Source organism: Adiantum capillus-veneris, chromosome 14, assembly GCF_014529385.1.
Source record: "Adiantum capillus-veneris isolate H3 chromosome 14, ASM1452938v2, whole genome shotgun sequence".
NCBI classification, from domain to species: Eukaryota; Viridiplantae; Streptophyta; class Polypodiopsida; order Polypodiales; family Pteridaceae; genus Adiantum; species Adiantum capillus-veneris.
In genome coordinates this window covers 21,386,772-21,408,004 of record NC_140944.1, presented here as the reverse complement: position 1 = coordinate 21,408,004, position 21,233 = coordinate 21,386,772, and positions in this window count along the sequence as shown.

Sequence of the window (21,233 nt, the reverse complement as noted above, 5' to 3'; positions counted from 1 at the left end):
TGCAAATCTGTTGAACCTGCTATCGTGGTACCTGTAACGCTTTCTACACTCAACGAGTGTCCACAATCAAGCGTACATACAACCACTGTACTTGTACAGTAAATCTCTGTGTACTGCACTTTGGAGACCTGTTCAGAAACTTGTACGAAAAACCTCTCGGCATCTGGTCGTGGATTGCGAACGAAGGGATTGTGATGCTCTTGCTCTCTTAGCCTCTCTTGCCTGCACCAGGCTCTGATACCATGTAAAGAAAGAGGATGCAAGAGAGCTACACAAGACAAGCACAAAGCACACAGAGATGGAAAGCTTCTTCTTCTTCCTATAGAAAAGAGAGTACAAAATGATTAAGTGCTAAAGCTGAAAAGTAGCACATATGTACATGCGGTCACTAAGTGTGAACACGCTAGAAGCGTACTAGGCTGGCACTATAAGTGTAGTCCAGCTGTAGAATCACTGGCAGAGATCCTCCGTGTCGGTCACCTAACGCGCCAGTGAGTAAATGTCGTAAGCGGCCAAGACCCGTAGTGGATGCCAGCTCAAGATGTAGAGCTCGACATCTCAACACCAATGTGATGCTTGTCGTGATTGTCTTGAAGCCATTTTACTTCAAGAAGGACATGCCATAGCATACAAGAGTAGAAGACAACTCTGTGAACAAATATTGGGCATATATGAAAATAAACTATTCTTGTTCTTCGTGCCTTCGACACATGCAAGCACTATCTTTTGGGAAACTCCATTCATCCTTCAAAGGGATCACCAAAGTCTCAAGTACTGCATGATGCAAACCAAGATCTTCGACAAACAAATGAAGTGGGCAAATTCTCTTTTGCAATTCAATTTTCATATTGCTCACATTGCTGGAAAGCACAATCAAGTGGCCAATGCACTATCATGACGACCAAAAGTAAATGCAGTGACAATAGCAACTCACAATGATCTATCTTCCATGATAGGTGAGTATGCTATTGATACCAATTTTTAGGATATAATTTCAGCCCTTGCACCAAGTAAGAAAGAAGAACCATTCACCTTGCAAGATGGTTATCTTCTTTATGGCAAATAGGCTAAGTGTTACTAACTCTCTTCGAGAGAAAGTAATGTATGAATCACGTGCTCCTCCTTATGTGGAGCATAGAGGGATTCAATCTACTATTCAAGGAGTAGAAACGTACTTCTATTGACCTAAGAAATTAAACATTCAAAATTATGTTTCAAAATGTATGGTATGTCAAAAGACAAAATATGATAGATGCAAGCAACTTGGATTACTCCAAGGCTTTGCCAATCTCTAATTCACCATGGGAGAGCATATCCATAGATTTTATCTTTTGATTTCCCAAGTCTCCGTGGGAATACGAGAATATGGACAATAGTTGATAGGTTTAGTAAACAAGCACACTTTGTACCTATCAAAAAGACTATTAAAGCACACCAAATGGCAACCCTCTTCATATCTCAAATCTTCAAGTGCCATGGCTTGTCTACATCTATTGTGTATAATAGAGACCCTAGAATGACCAATAATTTTTAGAAGGGTCTATTTGAGAATTTAGGTACAAGGTTAAATTTCTCCTTGTCCTATCACCCACAAACGGATGGCCAAAGTGAGATAGCCAACCTTACCATTCTTGATATACTAAAAGCCTATGTAACAAAAATAGATCAACACTCTCAATCGGAAAAGTATGCACCTCTTGTAGAATTTGCGTACAATAATACTGTACATACGTCTACAGGAAAGTAGTATATACTAAAGATTAAAGAAGCTATATCCATCTCACAACAAGGCAAAAGGTTGTTGCTAATAAGCATAGAAGAGCCTTAACCTTTAAGGAAAATGATTGGGTCTTGCTCTAGTTCCCCTAGGCTCGTCTAAGGCAAACTACAGGCAAGAATGGACACCAAAAGTATCATGCAAAACTAGCAAAAAGATACTATGGTCCAATCCAAATTATTAAGTCAATCAATAAACGACTTATCAATTGAAGTTACCCAAGCACTGGCTCATGCACAATGCTTTTCATGTGAGCCTACTCAAGCCTTACAAGGGAGAGTCCCCAAAAGAAGCAATAATAGAAGATCCTCCAAAAATTGAAGATCAAGAAGAGGTACTCCAACCTGAGTCCATCTTACGACATGAAGATAAGGTACTAAGAAATGGTAAGACTATCCAATGATAACTTACCAAATTAAAAAAGTATCCCTTTAAAGATGCTCAATGGATGCAAGAAAGACAAGTTAAGGTTAACATGAATCCTGTCAACTCTTACAATGAAACAATAGAGTAAGTATATGTAAATGCAATGTAAATGAATAAATTTTTATGTTATAAGACTCTTTTTCTTTCTTTTATTGTGCACAAATTTGAAACTATGCATGCTTAGGCTCATGTTTGTGGCGACAATGTCTCCCAAACACCAAGTAAAACTTTTCACTTACTTTGAAAGTATGTTATGGACTAAAGAGCGGACATGCTTGCATCAGCTAAGTCTCTCAAGCACCAAATGGACTAGTCATCCATTCTGGGATGATGTCGTAGGGTAAAAATGGATTCTCTATCGGCTAGGAAACATGGACAAATGACTATGCTTTATCTTCTCTACTTCATAATCAAGGACGACTACGATTTCAAGGGAGAGGTAATGTCATAAAATATAATATTTAACTTTTCCAAATGATTTTCTCATATTAGATTGATCATTTATTATGCAAAGATAAAGGGAACGAGAGTTAGAATATAAAAGGTGCTACTAGATCTATCTCAGCAGGGGACCAAAAGGAGAGATAGCCATATCTCATTTGGGGTCCAAAAATGAGAGGTAGTCTACCAAAGAGGAATGTGTATTAATGCAGTTTAAAAGACCCTAGGGTAAGCCTCTTTAAAGCCTCCAAAGGTTAGTATTAAAAGTCCTTAGGCCTAAGACCAATAGGTAAGTTTCAAGGTTGCACATGTATGCATGGACCTAGCTTAAGCGTAGGGTTTGATTAAGCACAAGCCTAGGTTAAGCACAGGGCTTGCTTAAGCACGGGTAGCTTGCACGAAATCATGTCCACTCCTGTGCAATGTATTGTTGGTGGATCGTCGTGATCAAATGAAGCAATCTATCGAGAACTCAAACCAACATAAAGATGTAAATTTGAGGGAGTAGCTGACCCGACTAGGGCAAGGAGGCGTCGAATGCAATGTCTTGTACGACAATGCATTGAGGAGGAAGAGTCACACTCTATGGACAACAAACCCTAAGCAAAAAGTTGAAAGTCTCTCGTGCGGTCTATCAAGGTCTCAAGTGGTCGTAATAACAGACTCAAACAAAGTCCAATCATCATGCGACTTGAGTAGGAAGGTCCCAAAGGTAAAGGGAACAAGCCTAGGTCAACCAGTCCGACAACCTTCAAAAGTGGGTGGATGAACAGCCGTGATTGGTGCCACTCCTAACCTTGACGAAATTGGATGATTGAGGGCTCTAATGGCGTAGCCTTGGACCCATTACCTCTTGTCTATGATTGGTTTTGTGAAACACACAATACATAAGCCACAACGAATGAAAACATGCACGAGGCAGCCTAGAGCTTGAAACGCTCATTACGACGCTGATATTCACTCAAACTTGACATGCTAAACATCAACATGAAGCAAAGAGTGAATAGAAGCTACACAAGAAGTTTCATTACCATAGAATCACCGTACAATGAGTAGTGAACACGCAAACGGTTTTCTTTTTTGTTCACCGCAAGCTCCAAATATTACAATGTGTTTCTTAAAAAATGAGCTTTTTGGCTTTTATACTCAAGAATTAGGAAAAGCTAGGGGATGATAGATTAATTATCCTAAGGGCCAGCTATGCTCTTTTGATTCAAAAAAATGAGATTGTGATACAAATACAGGCTCACAGACAAGTCCCGTAGTTCTAAGAAAATTACAACACAGACTCTAGGCACGGGATTTCTGTACACATAAATGGTGGATGTTTTGTGGGGGGGGAGTCCTTGCATCTGTGTTCTTTGTCTATCAACAGTCCCCCCTCTTGACTTCTTGTCGTCCTCGATAAGTCCTCAATTGGACCAGACGCTCGGTCTTCTTCCTTTTTTTGATGTATTGCTGGAAGGCCGTGATCATCTGCTACATCTAGTCTTCCTCTTGTGGCCTATAAATGTGAGAGAATGGAGTGCTCCTCTTGTGTGTCAAATAGACAACGAAGCACGCACGGAGGTCCTTGCAGACTGGCATGAAGATCACTGAATCATATTCAAAGTACCCCGTATAGAATGCCTCTTTGTTGAAGGTCTACATGTAATGGCTAGCCAAAAATATGAGCCTTGCAAAGAGTCCAAATATCAGCTTCATCGTGGGGGTATCATTCAAATTGAAGATTAGTCCTTTTGGTCCTTCTAGAAATGAGGTCCATTTTATGTTAGTTGCCTCTATGTTTCTGAATGTGTTGATGCAGGTTGAGAGCATATAGCATATCTTTAGCATCATTGTGCATGCAACGTCGGGTTTGCCTTTGACTAGGCTGATCATTTGCTTTATGGCCTTTCTCATATAGCCAAGGAAGGGTGGGCCCCTTGGTTCTGTGAACAATGGGTAATTTAGCCAACAAGGCTGTGCTCACTAAAGCCTTTCAAAGTCCTCCCATTTCCTCCTCCTGACTATGGGACAATAGATTGGGTCAATCTGAATGTGTAGAGGGGTGTAGGATTGCACGGTTATTGTTTGCTTGTTTTCTTCCAAGAACTGAACTTCCATGCAGGCCATGCATTCTTTATTCTCTCTGTATCCCAATCTGTTAAGCCTATTTTTACATAGCTACCATCCTTGTCTGGCTTAAGCGAGGCCATCATCTGCACCTGCTCGGCTCTTGCAATTCTCTTGATTAGAGGATATGGCATCTGCGGCAGACGGACTGTCTCCTTTAATTCATTTGGTGTCATAAAGTCCAAGAGGTCCGAGGCGAGCAATTTTAGGTTCCTGGCCACGACTTTCAATGTATCTTTCCAATGGCTCTTGGGCAGATGGGCGTATTCTGGTGGAATCGGCATTTGATGTGAAGTCGATGCCTCAGCCTCAGCCGTGTCTTCTGGGAAGTTGGTGGCCTCCTTTGTCTATAATGGTTTACCCTGCTCCTTGATGACCTCAAAAGGACTCAGCTCTCTTGGCGGCAACCCTTGGATATGCTCTCATCCTTGCCTTTGGCTTCTTTTGCTTTGTGCTTTATGGAGTGTTTCTTCCACTGTCGCCTTTGCAGTTTGGGTTATCTCAATTTTGCCCTGCAGATCTTCAATCTGCTTATTGTAAGCATCTGTCAGCTATGTTTGCATAGAGGGTATTGTCATTGGGTTTTACCTTGATTATGCAATACCATTTTAGGGAATGCTATGCTGGCTATAGAGCTATGCCACTTGGCACATCGCTATTGGCGGAGTTAATATTAACGAGGAGATAATAAAAAGGGCATCGCTTTGCTTTGCTAAAAATAGGCAGAAAAGCAACCATCACCTTAGAAAAGCAACCGCAGACCCAACGTTGCTTTGCTAAAAATAAGCAGAAAAGCAGCCATCACCTTAGAAAAGCAGCCGCAGACCCAGCTTATATAGCAGCCGCAGCCACCACAGAGCACGCGCGCGCGCACACACACACAGAGAGAGAGAGAGAGAGAGAGAGAGAGAGAGAGAGAGAGAGAGAGCAATTGACACATAGTGCAGAAGAAGGTTGACGGAGAGTGCATAAGACGAAGCGCAGAGAGGTACTACTCCAGTCTGCGTTACTGCTTTTCCATGAAGTTTTCTTGGTGATAATGATAAAGAGTCTCTACTGAGAGAGAGAGAGAGAGAGAGAGAGAGAGAGAGAGAGCGCTGCATCTCTGCTGAGAGAGATGCAGCTTATTGAGAGCCTCAATAACAGCTTCCCCCTTCATGCCAATGCCATGTAGCTACTTACGGCCTTCTATAGTGGCCTCTCGCAACCCCTCTTGCATCGGGTAGGGATTGGACTCACAGCCCTTCCTTCAGATGATGCCAACCCTTGGCATCCCCTCTCGGCCCTGCATCTCTCGGCTCTGTACATATGCCACTTTGGGTCCCCTTTCCCATGTAGCCACTCCTCTTTACCCTCTGGAGAGCTTTCCTCTACAGGATTCTGACTCCTGCTAAGTCCTCCCCATGGCACAGCCCACTAACCTGGCTATAGCGCTGCCATCTCCCTCCTCCTACATGTATCGTGCAGCCCTTTGTTCTCTAGCACAAGCCCGCCTCTAGTCTTTCACTGCCGGCTCTTCTCCCACCTCGCTACCAAGCAGTGCTCTTATCTGCTGCCCTTGGCACTTCTCCACTCACCATAGCTCCCGACCCTCGCTCCTGTTGCATACAGCCCTGCTTACAACTCCTACCCCTTCCAACTCTGCAACCACCAACCATATCGATCCCCTTTGAGTACTCAGTTCCGTGCAGGTTGCCGCTTCCCTCCTCCCCTCCAATGCTCGTAACACTTTTCATTTCATTTAAACATCACAATGTCAAACATGCCCGGTGCCAGAGAGAGAGAGAGAGAGAGAGAGAGAGAGAGAGAGAGAGAGAGAGGGAGTTTGCGTGCATCTTGGCTCATTCCAAATTCTGAGAGAGATAGAGAGAGAGAGAGAGAGAGAGAAAGAACAAGAGAGTTTTATTGTCGTAGGAAATTATCCCAAGAGACCTTAAAGACCTAGCCGACGAACAATTGAGAGAGAGAGAGAGAGAGAGAGAGAGAGAGAGAGAGAGAAAGCGAGATACTAATATAGACCAAAAAAAAAAAAAACCATGATATTGGTAGTCTAACGTCGTAAGAGACTATCCCAAGAGACCTTAAACATCTAGCCGCGGAGGAGCTGTTGAACGAGAGAGAGAGAGAGAGAGAGAGAGAGAGAGAGAGAGAGAGAGAGATGCTACTGTAGACAAAATAAATAAATATTTAGTGATATTGTTAGTCTAAGAGAGTTTTAACATCGTAGGAAACTATCCCAAGAGACCTTAAAGACCTAGCCGACGAGGAGTTGAACGAGAGAGAGAGAGAGAGAGAGAGAGAGAGAGAGAGAGAGAGAGAGAGAGAGTGACAAAGTGTAGCCTGCAAAAAATCGCAAGATGCTAATATAAACAAAAAAATAAAATTCACGATGATATTGTTAGTCTAAGAGACTCTTAACGTCGTAAGAATCTATCCCAAGAGACCTTAAACATCTAGCCGTTGAGGAGTTGTTGAACGCGAGAGAGAGAGAGAGAGAGAGAGAGAGAGAGAGAGAGAGAGCAGTCTGCAATCGCAACATGCTAATATAGACAAAAAGGAAAAATCACAATGGTAGTGTTAGTTTAGGGCTTTTCGATTATACTGTTGAGCAGTAGCCAATTACTTTTTTAAAGTATAATTCACGAAGATATTGTTAGTCGAAGGATTTTCGATTTTCTAGCTACCTCCAAGTGTGTGTGTGTGTGTGTGTGTGTGTGTGTGTGTGTGTGTGTGTGTGTGTGTGTGAGAGAGAGAGAGAGAGAGAGAGAGAGAGAGAGAGAGAGAGGGAGTCTGCGTGCATCTTGCATAATTCATGATCATATTGTTAGTCTACGGCTTTTCGATTATACTATTGCCAATTACTTTTTTGAAGTACTTCACGATGATATTGTTAGTGGCTATGCTAGTCCTTTCTTAAAAATTACTGCGTGCATGCTTGTTCCTTGAATCAAATGTAAGAAAGCAAAGCTAACAAACTATAGTCATTTTATTTTTTTTTAAGATTTTACTAAAAAAACTAGCCCCTCTTACACTAGAGGAAAAACATAAGCCCCCCTTCAACACTGGAGGGGATAACAGTGGCGGGGGAAGGGCACATTCCTTACGACGTGAACGGGATGAAAACACACACAGCGCCTCTATAACGACCCGACACACACTCTTGGGAAGATACACACACACACTATGGGGCACCACTCGGCTTACACAACACACCTGGCCGAGACAGGGAACACACCTCTGGAGTGAGAGGAGAGAGACTATCCACTTGCCCACTCCACACACACACACACACACCCAAAAACTCAGCTCAAAAGAGGAGAATTTCTGATGTTTAGATACAATTGAGCTTGGGCTAACACCAATGGGGCAAATAGCTCACACAATATGGGTAAAAGAAGCCAGATACGATCACAAACTGGAGCAGAAACTTCGCTCATAGGAGGAACTTACACAGAAAAACAGCAGGAAAAGAGTGAGGAATTTGGCAAAATGGACAACGCCATCGCGTCTGGAACGACCCAAAACCCCAGTCTACAATGTCAAAGTGCTCAAATCCGACCTCGGATGAGCAGTTTACGGCCAAAACAGGCTCCAAAATGAGCAAAAACACACCTGCGACTGTTCCTCCTCTCTTCTCCACGTTTTTTTCTGGTCTTCTCTCAGTTTTTTCAGTTCCCACACTTAGCTTTATTAGTTGGGCACCCGTGGCCTTTTAGATGACCTCAAACGGACCCCGAACAGGCCAAAAACTGACCTCGCAGTGCATAGTTGTCACCTTTTTGCATCATCCGCACACCTAGCACTCAGTTTTTTCAAATAATGCATCCCGCAACCACGTGAAGTGGCCCCAAAAAGTGGTCCTAATGATGACCTTTCTGCATAACTCTCACAAGAAAACACCCACGTTGTGCCCGTCCTCATCCGCGTGCAAATATTGACCCCGTTCGCCCTCCTGACGCCACTAGATGTCATCTGACGCACCTGCTGACCTCATGTCTTCGGCCCGCGGATAGCTTCCTCGAGAAGTTTTACGCGCTACCAACTCCTTCTTATTGTAGAAAAAACACACTAGTACTGATAATAGTGAAAATCGTTGCACTATGTACACCCTGTCCTACCTGTACACACGTGGGCCCCACGTAACCACCTGGCTATGGAAATTGGGTAATCCTTTATTCGATGCACCATGCATATGTATGTAAATATGCGCAATCCCTTGCTCAAAAAAACTCCTGACATAATTTGCCCATCCCCTAGCCTGCTAGATCATTCATGATCAGCAGCAGCAAAGAGAGATATGAGACTCGCCGCATCACAGATCTCCTCATCCTTCACCAACATTGCTTGCTCCACAGACAGCTCATCTTGCTCCACCATCATCAATCTAGCATGATACAATTTAAGACGCAATCCATTTACCCTTGACTTATGTAGAATACCATCCAGGTTAGCCAGCTGATATGTGCCATTTGGAAAACACTCCACTACCTTGAAAGGGCCTTCCCACTTAATTTGAAACTTCTTTTGGAAGGTGTTGTCCAGCTTACTGTTGTAGCGCAAAACCAAGTCATGTTTCTTGATATCCTTACTTTTGACCTGTTCATTTATCTTTACCAAAGCCTTATCCTGCATCTGCCCATAATGCTCCAATGCGCTCATCCTATCCAACTGGACCTCTTGTAACTGCAAGAGCCTCTCTTTGAATGCATCACTAGGCAGCCCAAGCAACTTCTCTAACATCTTGACCGCAGGAAACTCTACCTCCACAGGCAATAGTGCTTCCTTTCCATACACCAAATGAAATGGAGTAAACCCTGTACCTGTCTTCACCGAAGTACGGTAAGCCCATAATGCACTAGGCAATTCCAAATCCCAATTCTTTCCTTGGTGCTCTGTCACTTTAGAAAGAATTTGTACCAACTCACCATTGAATCTTTCATTTAAGCCATTACATTGCGGGTAATAAGGAGTGGTATGCTGGTGCTTAATCTTCATCTTTGTGCATAAGAAGTCTAGCAGTTTAGCTCTAAATCCTGGCCCCTTATCTGAAAGTAGCTCTAATGGCACCCCAAACTTGCAACATATTTCATCATACACAAATTTTGCCACATCTTAGACTTCTGAATCTCCTTTGGAATGATTCCTGTTAGCAAAAACTCCTCTTCTTGAGCCAAACTTTCCCGGCCATGATAAAGAGGTAAAGTGGTCCTCAACACGAATAGCTCCCCAATCATGCCTTGAGCTGCTTCATGTGCCTCTCCATTTAGAGCACGCTCAATGTGTCTGATGCTCCATGCTTCAAACTTTTTTAACAGGCCTTTAATTCTGAAGCACATTTCCTTCAATGAGGTGTTCTTGCTCTTCCACACACCCAGCACCTGCTTCACCACTAACAAGGCATCACCTTTTATGCTCAACCTTCGAACCCCATGCTTCAAACAAATGTGTAATCCGGCTTCCAATGTAGCATATTCAGCCTCATTGTTACTATGCGCATCCAATTTGAACCCTCTCTTGCATACTAGCTTCCCCTCTGGATCATAAAGTGCTATACCCCCTGAAGCTGCATCGTGGCTCTTTCTGTATGAACCATCAAAGAACAACACATGTGCATTGCTGATCTGTGGCACTTCTCCAACTACCTTTCTCACCACCTCTTCCTTAACAATAAGGGGATTCTCCTTGTAGGTCAACAAATCAGTTAGGGTAGCCCTTGTACTATCTTCCACTAGAAAAGAGAACTCAAACTCTTGCAGCTCAATTACCCATTTCTTCACCACATTTGACATGTTAATACCATTAATTAACTGTGGCAAAAAGGCATAACTCGTCAAGAAAACAAAAAGGCCGTGGTAGCAAGTAATGACGAAATCGTCGACAAGCAAATATTACATTGGCCATCTCTAGCTCTACTTCCGATAACTTTCTCTCCGCTACCAACTTCACTCGGCTTACACAATACACTGGCCTCATATAATGGTTGCCCTTCCCCTTTTGCAATAGCATGGCTCCAATGGCATCATCCCCTACTGATGGATTTACATAAAAAACTTTCTCCCAATCAGGAGCCTGCATGGCTGACAACCCCCCTAACACCTCTTTCACCTCTTGAAACACTTCTTCACACTTGTCATCCCATTGCAATGGATCATGCTTTGCCACTTGCTATAATGGATAAAGAAGCTGCGAAGACAATGGAATAAACCGTGCCATGTACTTCACTTTGTCTATAAAGGTTGCCAATTGCTTCGTACTCATAGGTGATGGAAGAAGAATAATAGACTTAACCTTGTCTGGATCAGCCTCAATGCCATTTTCTGACACCATGTGGCCCAATAACTTCACCCTTGGCTGTGCTAGATGACATTTCTTTGGATTTAGTTGTCCTCCACATTCATCATATCAAGCCAATACCATCTGTATGGTGTTCAGCCCTACTGCTATAAACACAGAAGTCATCCATAAAAGCTTTAACACAACTACCAATGAATGGTTCCAACACCCAATTTGCTCTCTCTTGATAGAAAGATGGTCCATTTGACAACCCAAACGGCAACACTGTGTAGCAATAGCAGCCCCATGGCGTAATGAAAGTTGTCTTTGTGCGGTCTTTAAGAGCAATCTTCAATTGAAAATAGCCTGAAAAACCATCACACACACTGTACCTCTCATAACCTGCCACTGAATCCAAGATTTGATCAATGAATGGAAGAGGATATGGGTTCTTCTTAGTGGCTGCATTTAAGGGTTTAAAATCTACACAAATCCTCCACTTCCCATCCTTCTTTGGACTGACTACTACTGGACTCACCCATTCTGTGGTCTCCACAGGGACTATGAACCCTGCCTTCAACAACTTGTCCACCTCTTCTCGCAAGGCTTCCATTTGCTCTTGACCCATCCTTCTTAGCCTTTGCCGCACTGGTTTAGCACCTTCTTTCAGCTCTATATGCATCTCTTCACCCTTGAACCCTCTGATCTCTTCATATGAAGTAATGAACAAATCAGCAAAACTAGCCAGCATGTGCAAATATATATCCTTCTCCATAGCTGAGAGGTCTCCACTAATCATTTGTGTCATTAATTCCTGCTTCTTTGACAACTCAACCTTGGTTTGCATCAGCCCTTCAATCACTTCATAAGGCCCTTCACTTTCATCTTCAACTTCATTCGTAAATGCGACTAAACCACACTCCTGGATTTATTTATCCATCAAAAGAAATGCAACATCAGCATCCTCATCACTGCTGGTAGTGCTATCACTGTCCTCATCTGTCACCGTGGAAGAGTCTTCATCACTAGACTCATCCTCATCTTCATAAAGCTCCTCTAATCGTTTCCTTGTGTCCATATTATAAAGCTTCTTGGTACCTATCTTTCCATAGAGGCTAATCGTACCATGTCGCCAATCTTGAACAGCTCCCACTGCACATAACCATGGTCTTCCCAGTATAATAGGATATGCTCCCAACCCTGCTGGCATCACATGAAAATCAACCACTGCCTTTGCATCATATGCCTCCGCTTCTAAGCTCTTTACAACACCCAAGCATTTTACTTTTTGATGGTTTGCCAATCTGATCCGAAAACCTGACACCCCAGCCACTGTGAGACCCATCTTCTCAACGCATGAGTGTGTTATGACGCATATTTGGGCTCTGCCATCCACATAACCTTGTCCCAAATTTTTTCTTTTATGCCATACATCTACTATTGGACAAATGTCTGGTAGCTCGTCCATTGCCAACACCTTTACTGAACCTCTCTCTGGCTCTTTCTCCATTGGGTTAACCATCCTCTTCCACTGTCGCTTTAGCTTAGGCACCATCTCTATAAGCTGCCCAAAAGTAACATCTGCCTTCCTGCTCGTCAGATCCTCCCTCAAGTCATAGCTTAATTGCCCATCCCCTAGTGGAAAATCTGAAACATGAAACTTTCGACGAGCTCTCCTTTTCCTCTTGGCCTTGACATCCTCGCCTTCATGGCTCTTTCCTTTCTTCTTACTACGACCTGGGGCACTTCTTCCTTCCTTTTCCTCTGTGGTCCTCTTCCCAATAGGCATCACTAATGTATCCTCTAGCTTTGATGCCTTCTCCAAGGTGACTACACTTAGCACTTTTGTCTTTCCTTTTTCCTCCTGGGTCAGTCCACTGGTTCCTTCATCTCCCTTAATTTCGATGCCATAATCATTTGACCTAGTTAGCACCTGTCTTGGCAATGGATACATGTCTCCCCCCATCCTTGGTGGCTTATCACATTGCGGGCTGATGTGACCCAACTCTCCACAATTATAACATGTGGGCGTCTGCCTCCAAAACCTACCATTGCTTTGTCCAACACCATTCCTAGGCCTTTCTTCACCTCCTGGCTGATTTGCAAACCGCCCTCGACCTCGATTATTTCCCACTTGACCTAGCATGTTTAGGCTGAGATTCTTCATCAAATCAACCACTTGCCTTATGTCTTGCCTTAGGCCATCATCTTGCACTGTTGTAGTGACCAATGCTGGCATAACCTGAGTAGTAACAGGAACCACTGGTTCATGATGAACCCCTGACATACGACCTTGTAAAGAGTCCATAGGCCGCAATTCAGACCTCATGGGCAAAGACTCCACCCCTAGCTGGCTCATTTTCCTTAGCTTCCACTCTTTGTTCCTTGCTACCTCTAGTGCATCTTCATATGTCCTAGGCTTCTTTAGCTCCACTCTCCAACGTATATTCTCCCAAAGACCAGCTAAGAACCTGTCCTTCTTCATCATGTCAGGCGGGGGTACCTGTGGTGCTAAAGCCTTGCACATTCGCTCCCATGCCAATGAAAACTTACGTATGTACGCATCTACTGGCTCACCTTCCTTTTGCACGAAAGCCTATACTTCTTGCCACACTTTGTCAGGATCTTCTATCTTCACAAACTCCACTTCCAACCCATGTCGTAGATTATCACAACTTAACCTTACAGGTGGATCAGCCACACGCAACTCCTCTTCAAATGCTTTAGACCAAACTCGTGCATCACTCTTCAAAAAAATTTGGAGAAGGCGTAACATTTGCGTAGGGTCATGAATCTGGTCGCTAATGCAGGCAACCTCCATCTTTTCCAAAAATTCTTCCACATCTTCATCACTTCTTCCATGAAACTCCGGATAAGAGAAAGCCATGGCTACCCAAATTATGATGCTTTGAGAACCCCTTCGAACACACGTGCAAGAACCCAAAACTTTTCACTACCCAATCCCCCAGAAACTTCAATGGAGCTCAGCTTTAGATAAGGACAAACACATGCACATCAAATGAGTTTTCATAGTTAATCATCGGAATGACAACAGGCAAAGGACATTCCAGGATCTCTCTCAATCTTCTTGGCCCAAACATAAAGACTATGCGCTACTGGAAAAAGATCTTCCTGGACACATGAACATTGATCTGAATTCTTTGAGTTAAATGAAAAGGAGTGAACTGAGGGCCATTTTGATCATCCATTAAAGCCAACCATGAAGCTCCCAAGAAGGCACACCTGACTCAACCTCTGATTTTGCCAAAATTTCAGCAGCATAACAGCATAAATGGCTCAAAATACCAAAAAACCAGCCATCATAACTTGGGAAAATTTCGACAGAGTTTCCCTAGAAGTAGAGCAGTAGGAACCCAAAATATAGACTGTCTATGTATGCATAAACTGTTAACAATAGAACCCGAGCATCAAGTAGGACTCACTAGTACATAGCCTATGGCGAGGTCACAAAAAGGGTGCTCCAGCTACCTGTATCACCGAAAGGATCTCTACATTTGAGAATCCCCCAGCTCAATAAAAACCTCACGCTATCGACCCTCACACGAAAGCTAATGCAAATCGCGTATAGTCAAGTCTCAGAAATGACTATCTTCCAGACCAAGTCTCAGAAATGGCTGGGACTGCCAAATAAAACCATATATGGCTCCACAAAGGCGTACAATGGCAGTTTCCACAAGTAACGTACAATCCAGCAGACAATGCGCTCAAACAGGCGCCAAGTGATGCATACCCACAACAATTGCAAGTGACACCAAAGCTAGTATATCACTGTACTCCAGCTACCTGTACCTGTGTGAATCACCTGTACCTGTACCTGTCCCTGTCCCTGTAACCTGTAACCTGTAACCTGTAGTCTGCAACCTGCAACCTGTAATCCCGAATCTCAAAGCTTGAAGCTCGAAGCAGAAGGTACTCGAAGAAGATCCTCCGTGGGGGCGCCAAAAGAATGTGAGCGGGATGAAAACACACACAGTGCCTCTATAACGACCCGACACACTCTTGGGAAGATACACACACACACTATGGGGCACCACTCGGCTTACACAACACACCTGGCCGAGACAGGGAACACACCTCTAGAGTGAGAGGAGAGAGACTATCCACTTGCCCACTCCACACACACACACACACACACACACACACACCCAAAAACTCAGCTCAAAAGAGGAGAATTTCTGATGTTTAGATACAATTGAGCTTGGGCCAACACCAATGGGGCAAATAGCTCACACAATATGGGTAAAAGAAGCCAAATACGATCACAAACTGGAGCAGAAACTTCGCTCATAGGAGGAACTTACACAGAAAAACAGCAGGAAAAGAGTGAGGAATTTGGCAAAATGGACAGCGCCATCGCGTCTGGAACGACCCAAAACCCCAGTCTACAATGTCAAAGTGCTCAAATCCGACCTCGGATGAGCAGTTTACGGCCAAAACAGACTCCAAAATGAGCAAAAACACACCTGCGACTGTTCCTCCTCTCTTCTCCACGTTTTTTTCTGGTCTTCTCTCAGTTTTTTCAGTTCCCACACTTAGCTTTATTAGTTGGGCACCCGTGGCCTTTTAGATGACCTCAAACGGACCCCGAACAGGCCAAAAACTGACCTCGTAGTGCATAGTTGTCACCTTTTTGCATCATCCGCACACCTAGCACTCAGTTTCTTCAAATAATGCATCCCGCAACCACGTGAAGTGGCCCCAAAAAGTGGTCCTAATGATGACCTTTCTGCATAACTCTCACAAGAAAACACCCACGTTGTGTCCGTCCTCATCCGCGTGCAAATATTGACCCCGTTCGCCCTCCTGACGCCACTAGATGCCATCTGACACACCTACTGACCTCATGTCGTCGGCCCGCGGATAGCTTCCTCGAGAAGTTTTACGCGCTACCAACTCCTCCTTATTGTAGAAAAAACACACTAGTACTGATAATAGTGAAAATCGTTGCACTATGTACACCCTGTCCTACCTGTACACACGTGGGCCCCACGTAACCACCTGGCTATGGAAATTGGGTAATCCTTTATTCGATGCACCATGCATGTGTATGTACATATGCGCAATCCCTTGCTCAAAAAAACTCCTGACAACGGTATTATAAAAAATGTGGAGAATTGTGTCAACTCCACACCATACTTATGTATGGTTTTTTTTTCCACAACACACTAGCATTCTGTGCACGATGTTTGCACTAAAAACACTAGCACTTTGCACGTGCATGTTGCTGATTTGTATGGTTTACTGCAACAAATAATTCCATGTTGTCAATTAACGTAGAACTTCTGCATTGCCTTTTTAATTGAGAAACCATATTTTCTTTAGTGATGAAGGTTGCTCATCTATTATGCAGTACTATGATGTTGTTGATGAAAATCTAGGGATCAATTGATTTCTAGTATATTGTTTACTATCATCAACTTATCGTTCCAAGTTTAGAGGTCGTTTTTTTTGTGTGCATATCAATTTAGGGTATGAAGAAGAAGAGTGACCTTTTCTTTGTGTGTGCATATGAATTTAGCGTCTTAAGAAGAAAACAGAATTTTATTTCTGTTGTTGAGTAGATGTGAAGGACTGTATCACTCTCCAAAAGCCTGATCACTTCGACATCAATCGTCCTCTCGATTGCAAATGTCGTACTCTCCCATTCCTATATGGCACTCCAAAAACCTGATCTCATCGACATCAATTGTCTTATTGATTGCAAATGTCGTCATCTCCCATTTGTGTACGTCCACGTGCATGTTGATATATTGTACGGTTTACTGCAACAAATAATTCCATGCTGTCAACTAATGCAAAACTTCTGCATTGCCTTTTTTTTATTGAGAAAAAACCATATTTCCTTAACACTCTGCCATTGGTTGGTGATTTAGTGAGCAAGGTTTCTCGTCTATTATGCAATACTATCATGATGCTGCTGAAAATCCAGGGATCAATTGATTGCGAGTATATTTTTTAGTGTTATCAATTTTATCGTTCCAAGTTCAGAGATAATTTTTCTGTACATATCAATTTAGAGTTTGTTCTTGTACATATCAATTAAAGGTATTAAGAAGAAAACTGAATTTTACTTCTATTATTGGGTAAACGTGAAGGACTGTATGACTCTCCAAAAGCGTGATCACTTCGACATCAATCGTCCTCTCGGTTGCAAATGTCGTGCTCTCCCATTCACACACTATAGTCACCATCTCATTTGTGCACCTCCCCGTCTTAAACTATAAAATTAAGCTTAGTTCTGCTGTGGCGTAAATATAGGGACCTATATGACACTCGAAAAGCATGATCACTTCGACAGCAACTATCTTATTGATTTCCAATGTCGGCATCCCTCATTTGTGTACATCCCCGTCTTTAACTGTAAAATTTACCACACACCAAAAGCATGATTACTTCGACGCCAATCATCCTCTCGATTGCAAATGTCGTTGTCTCCCATCCAAACACACTGTGGTGATTGCGTCCTTTTTACACACCCCCAATTTTAAACTATAAAGTTGCAATTAGTTATAGAACTCCATTGTTTAACTTGGTGACTACAAAGATCCGATCCCGTTCTACAACATTGGCTATCATTTTGATCCCCCACATGTCGTTCCGCCTAACCGAGCCACTTTTTGTTAGTTCCCATTGTAGGAGCACAATTCCCATTAGTTGTTACCCTTAGCACGCCATCCAATGTGAAACAATTGCACTTCCTATTAGTTTGTGTGTGGAGGGCCCGTCCTAGGTTACGAGCAACGATCTTGCCCAAACATATTGCACTGCTTTATCAACTATTTGATGTCATTTACAAAATTCATTTATACACACTAATTTATTCAATACAATATTGGTCATTGATGCAAGAAATGTCGCTCCCCTTTTGAGCTATGAAGTGATAAATTCTCTCGCCAATACATCATATTGTCGTTTGAATGGTTGTAGGTAAAATGCTTCCCGATCAAGCAGTGCAATTGAAAAAGAGATTACGCACACAATTAGTGCGTGTAGTGGATGCCCTCACATTAGACGAGATAACAACAACCTTGCGAGATGAGCGGCGCTTGCAAGCCTTGCTCTCTGAAGTGGTCCGCTCAACAGCCTCGAAGTTTGAGGGCGCAGATATTAGTGACGTGCAGCATCTTCTCTTTAGTATTATTGGAGACATGCCAAAATGCGCTATCGACCTGCAAGCTGACTTACCAGAGGGCATACAAATGGAGAAATTACAACATTGGTATAACTGTTGGAAAATATTCGTAAGCCAAAAGAGCATGCCAAGAGGACTTGGCGAGCAGCCAAACTAATGAATACCAAATCTACATGCTCTTGGAGCAAATCAACAGATGTATATGTACTTGCATGGGTCATCAATCAGCTCGATATTTTCTGCAACAAATTTTGTGTGTATTACAAACTTGACTTGATGCAAACAAGTACTGCTATAGAGGTTGAAGCCATACAGAATATAATCAACAATGCCTACCTTCTGGAGAATCCGTCTGAAAGAAAGACGCTCGCTGATTTAGATAAAGATCTGGAACATTTGCATATGCACCCCGAACAATGCTTGCGTCCCATCTCTGAAATGTGTATTTCTTTTTTCCACTAATCCTAGAAAATTTTGCGCAACTACCAAGCTCTTTTTATTTATTGAGCTGAAAGTTCCATTATGGTTTGCAATAGTTCTTTGAACATTAATTTGTTGCCTACTTCCATTATATTCATCCCTTCTACTTCTTTTTTTGTCGTCCAATTTCATTATATTAGTCCCTTCTAATTTGAATCGGACTAACTTGTATCTATTGTGTTCACAGTTGCATTTAAGTGTAGGTCTTCTCAATGGCAATCGCTACTACGCTACGTGCTACCCGCAAAAGGCGCCGTGAATACGCCGCTTTTCAAACTATGAATAGACGAAAAGTTCTACTATGTCCTGTTGCTTCTTCATGGTTTAATGTGCAACATATTTATGAGGCTTGGAAAGAAGAATGCAACATCACAGCTCGCAACATTTCCATTTGCAAAAGTTGTGGCATTTGCAACCTATCAAAAAAAGATACCCACAACGATGGTCTTATACCACACACACGAAGCTAGCAAGTGCAACCTTACTGCAAACAACTGCAATGCATAATCTCAAAGTGAATTGGACTTGCTGTTCTGCTTGCCTGAAAAGTTCACGAGCAAGCAATGTTGTCATCTTGCAACCCGACTACATACAAGCCATCCTAAACACAAATCAACTAATTGTGCAACTCCTTAGCGTCATCGATGCTACAATCAGCGTTACAAAAACAGCAACTGCGGTTGCAAAAGGCTTGCTTGATAGAAGATCGCTACTCGACAATCCACTAATCTGCTGGTCGACAAAGCAAAACATGTCTCGGCCAACTTCGTTACTTGCAAACACGCCACTAGCAGCAGTGCTAGCATACAACATAAAGAATAATCTAATTCTCAAGAAGTACCGGTGCATCGCTGAGCAGCCAAACAAAAGGACATCTATTTGTATTCTATCAGCATCGGCTATACAGAATATCATAAGGGACCACTCAGAGAACAATCCATTTGAACTTATGCAACAAGCAGAAGCACAATGTGAAATTAGCATATTGTAAAATTTGTTCAGCACAACAAAGAGAACTGCATTTACTGCTAAAGACAAACACGAGTTTGGTTCCATACAAATACGTGATACCACTTATCTAAGCGAGCGGACAGTCAGTTTTCAATACAATGGACTTCCGTCTCATGAATCTGAAGTGCAGGATATTACATTAGAATCAAGGATATTCCCTTTCCTCTTTCCCACAGGAAAAGGAAACTACCAAGGAGAATTCGACTTCAATGAATACATTAGAATGAGAATCGGAACTTCCTTCTCTGTATACACATTGTACAAGCCATATTTGCTCATGATGTACCAATTGAAACAAGCTATCATGATTGCAAACTCCTCAAACAGTACATTTTTACAAAGGGATATTGATAACTACAAACGAGCACACACCGCGGCATCTACACATGATGCAGTGAAGCATATTATTCGATACAATCTCCCAGCCACAATGCCAGGTACTCCACCATGGCATCGATGAAACTTGAGAGACCTCATAACAATGGTGGACACATGGGGACTACCACATCTATTCTTGACATTCACTGCTGATGAGGTTTCCCAAACAAGATGGCAAGAAGTCATCACAATTGAAAAACTTGCTCAAGGCTACAACCAAGACTTCAAGTGGAACGATTGCCCTGTAGAGTGTGCAACACTGTTTCACCTTCGCTTGCACGCTTTCCTGAATAAACACATCATCAATGGAAGCAGCATACTTGGCCATGTAGACCATCACATGGTGCGCTACGAAGTGCAAAATCGAGGCTCACTGCATGCACATGTCATACTGTGGATCTCTAACGAAGATTTGTGCCGAGTTACAAATGAGATTGTTGCATACATACCAACAGAATCACAAGACACCTTCACCACCGAGCTACGAACCCTCGTTACCACAAAACAGATGCACAGATGTAGAGACTCTTGCAGAGTCATGGGATCAGCTAGAGTGTGCAAATACGGATTCCCGTTTGAACCATAGTACAGCACGACTTCAACTATGGATGGTTGTACTGCTAGATGGCTTTACTACCGCCCTGGGTATGATCATCGAAATGTTGTCCCGTACCATCCCACAATCTTGCTCCTATGGAAGGCACACATGAATATTCAAAGAGTCACAAATTCATCTATATCGCATTACCTTCTCAAATATGCAATGAAACCAGAACCCCTTGGAAAACTTAACCTCTCCACAGACGATGCAGCAAGGCTTGGACTTCACGGCTTGGACGAAGTAAAGCTTCAACTAATTGCAGCCTCTGTATTATCAAAGCCAATATCTGCGACACAGGCAGCAATCAATTGTTTGAAGATTCCAATCATCACAAGGAGTGAACGGGTTGAATACATCGACTCCTCTCCACCATCACTACGGCAAAGGTTGCTATCTTGTAGCCAAACTATAGTCATGCATCCAATTGATTTATATTGTGCAAGGCCCCTTCATTTTGAAAAGATGACATTCTATGACTACCACAGAAGATACAAAATTCTGAAGCCACACGAACATACTCCTATACTGACTTTCCGTGATGCTTACAACAACAGCCTCATAGAGAAACAACGCCTCGT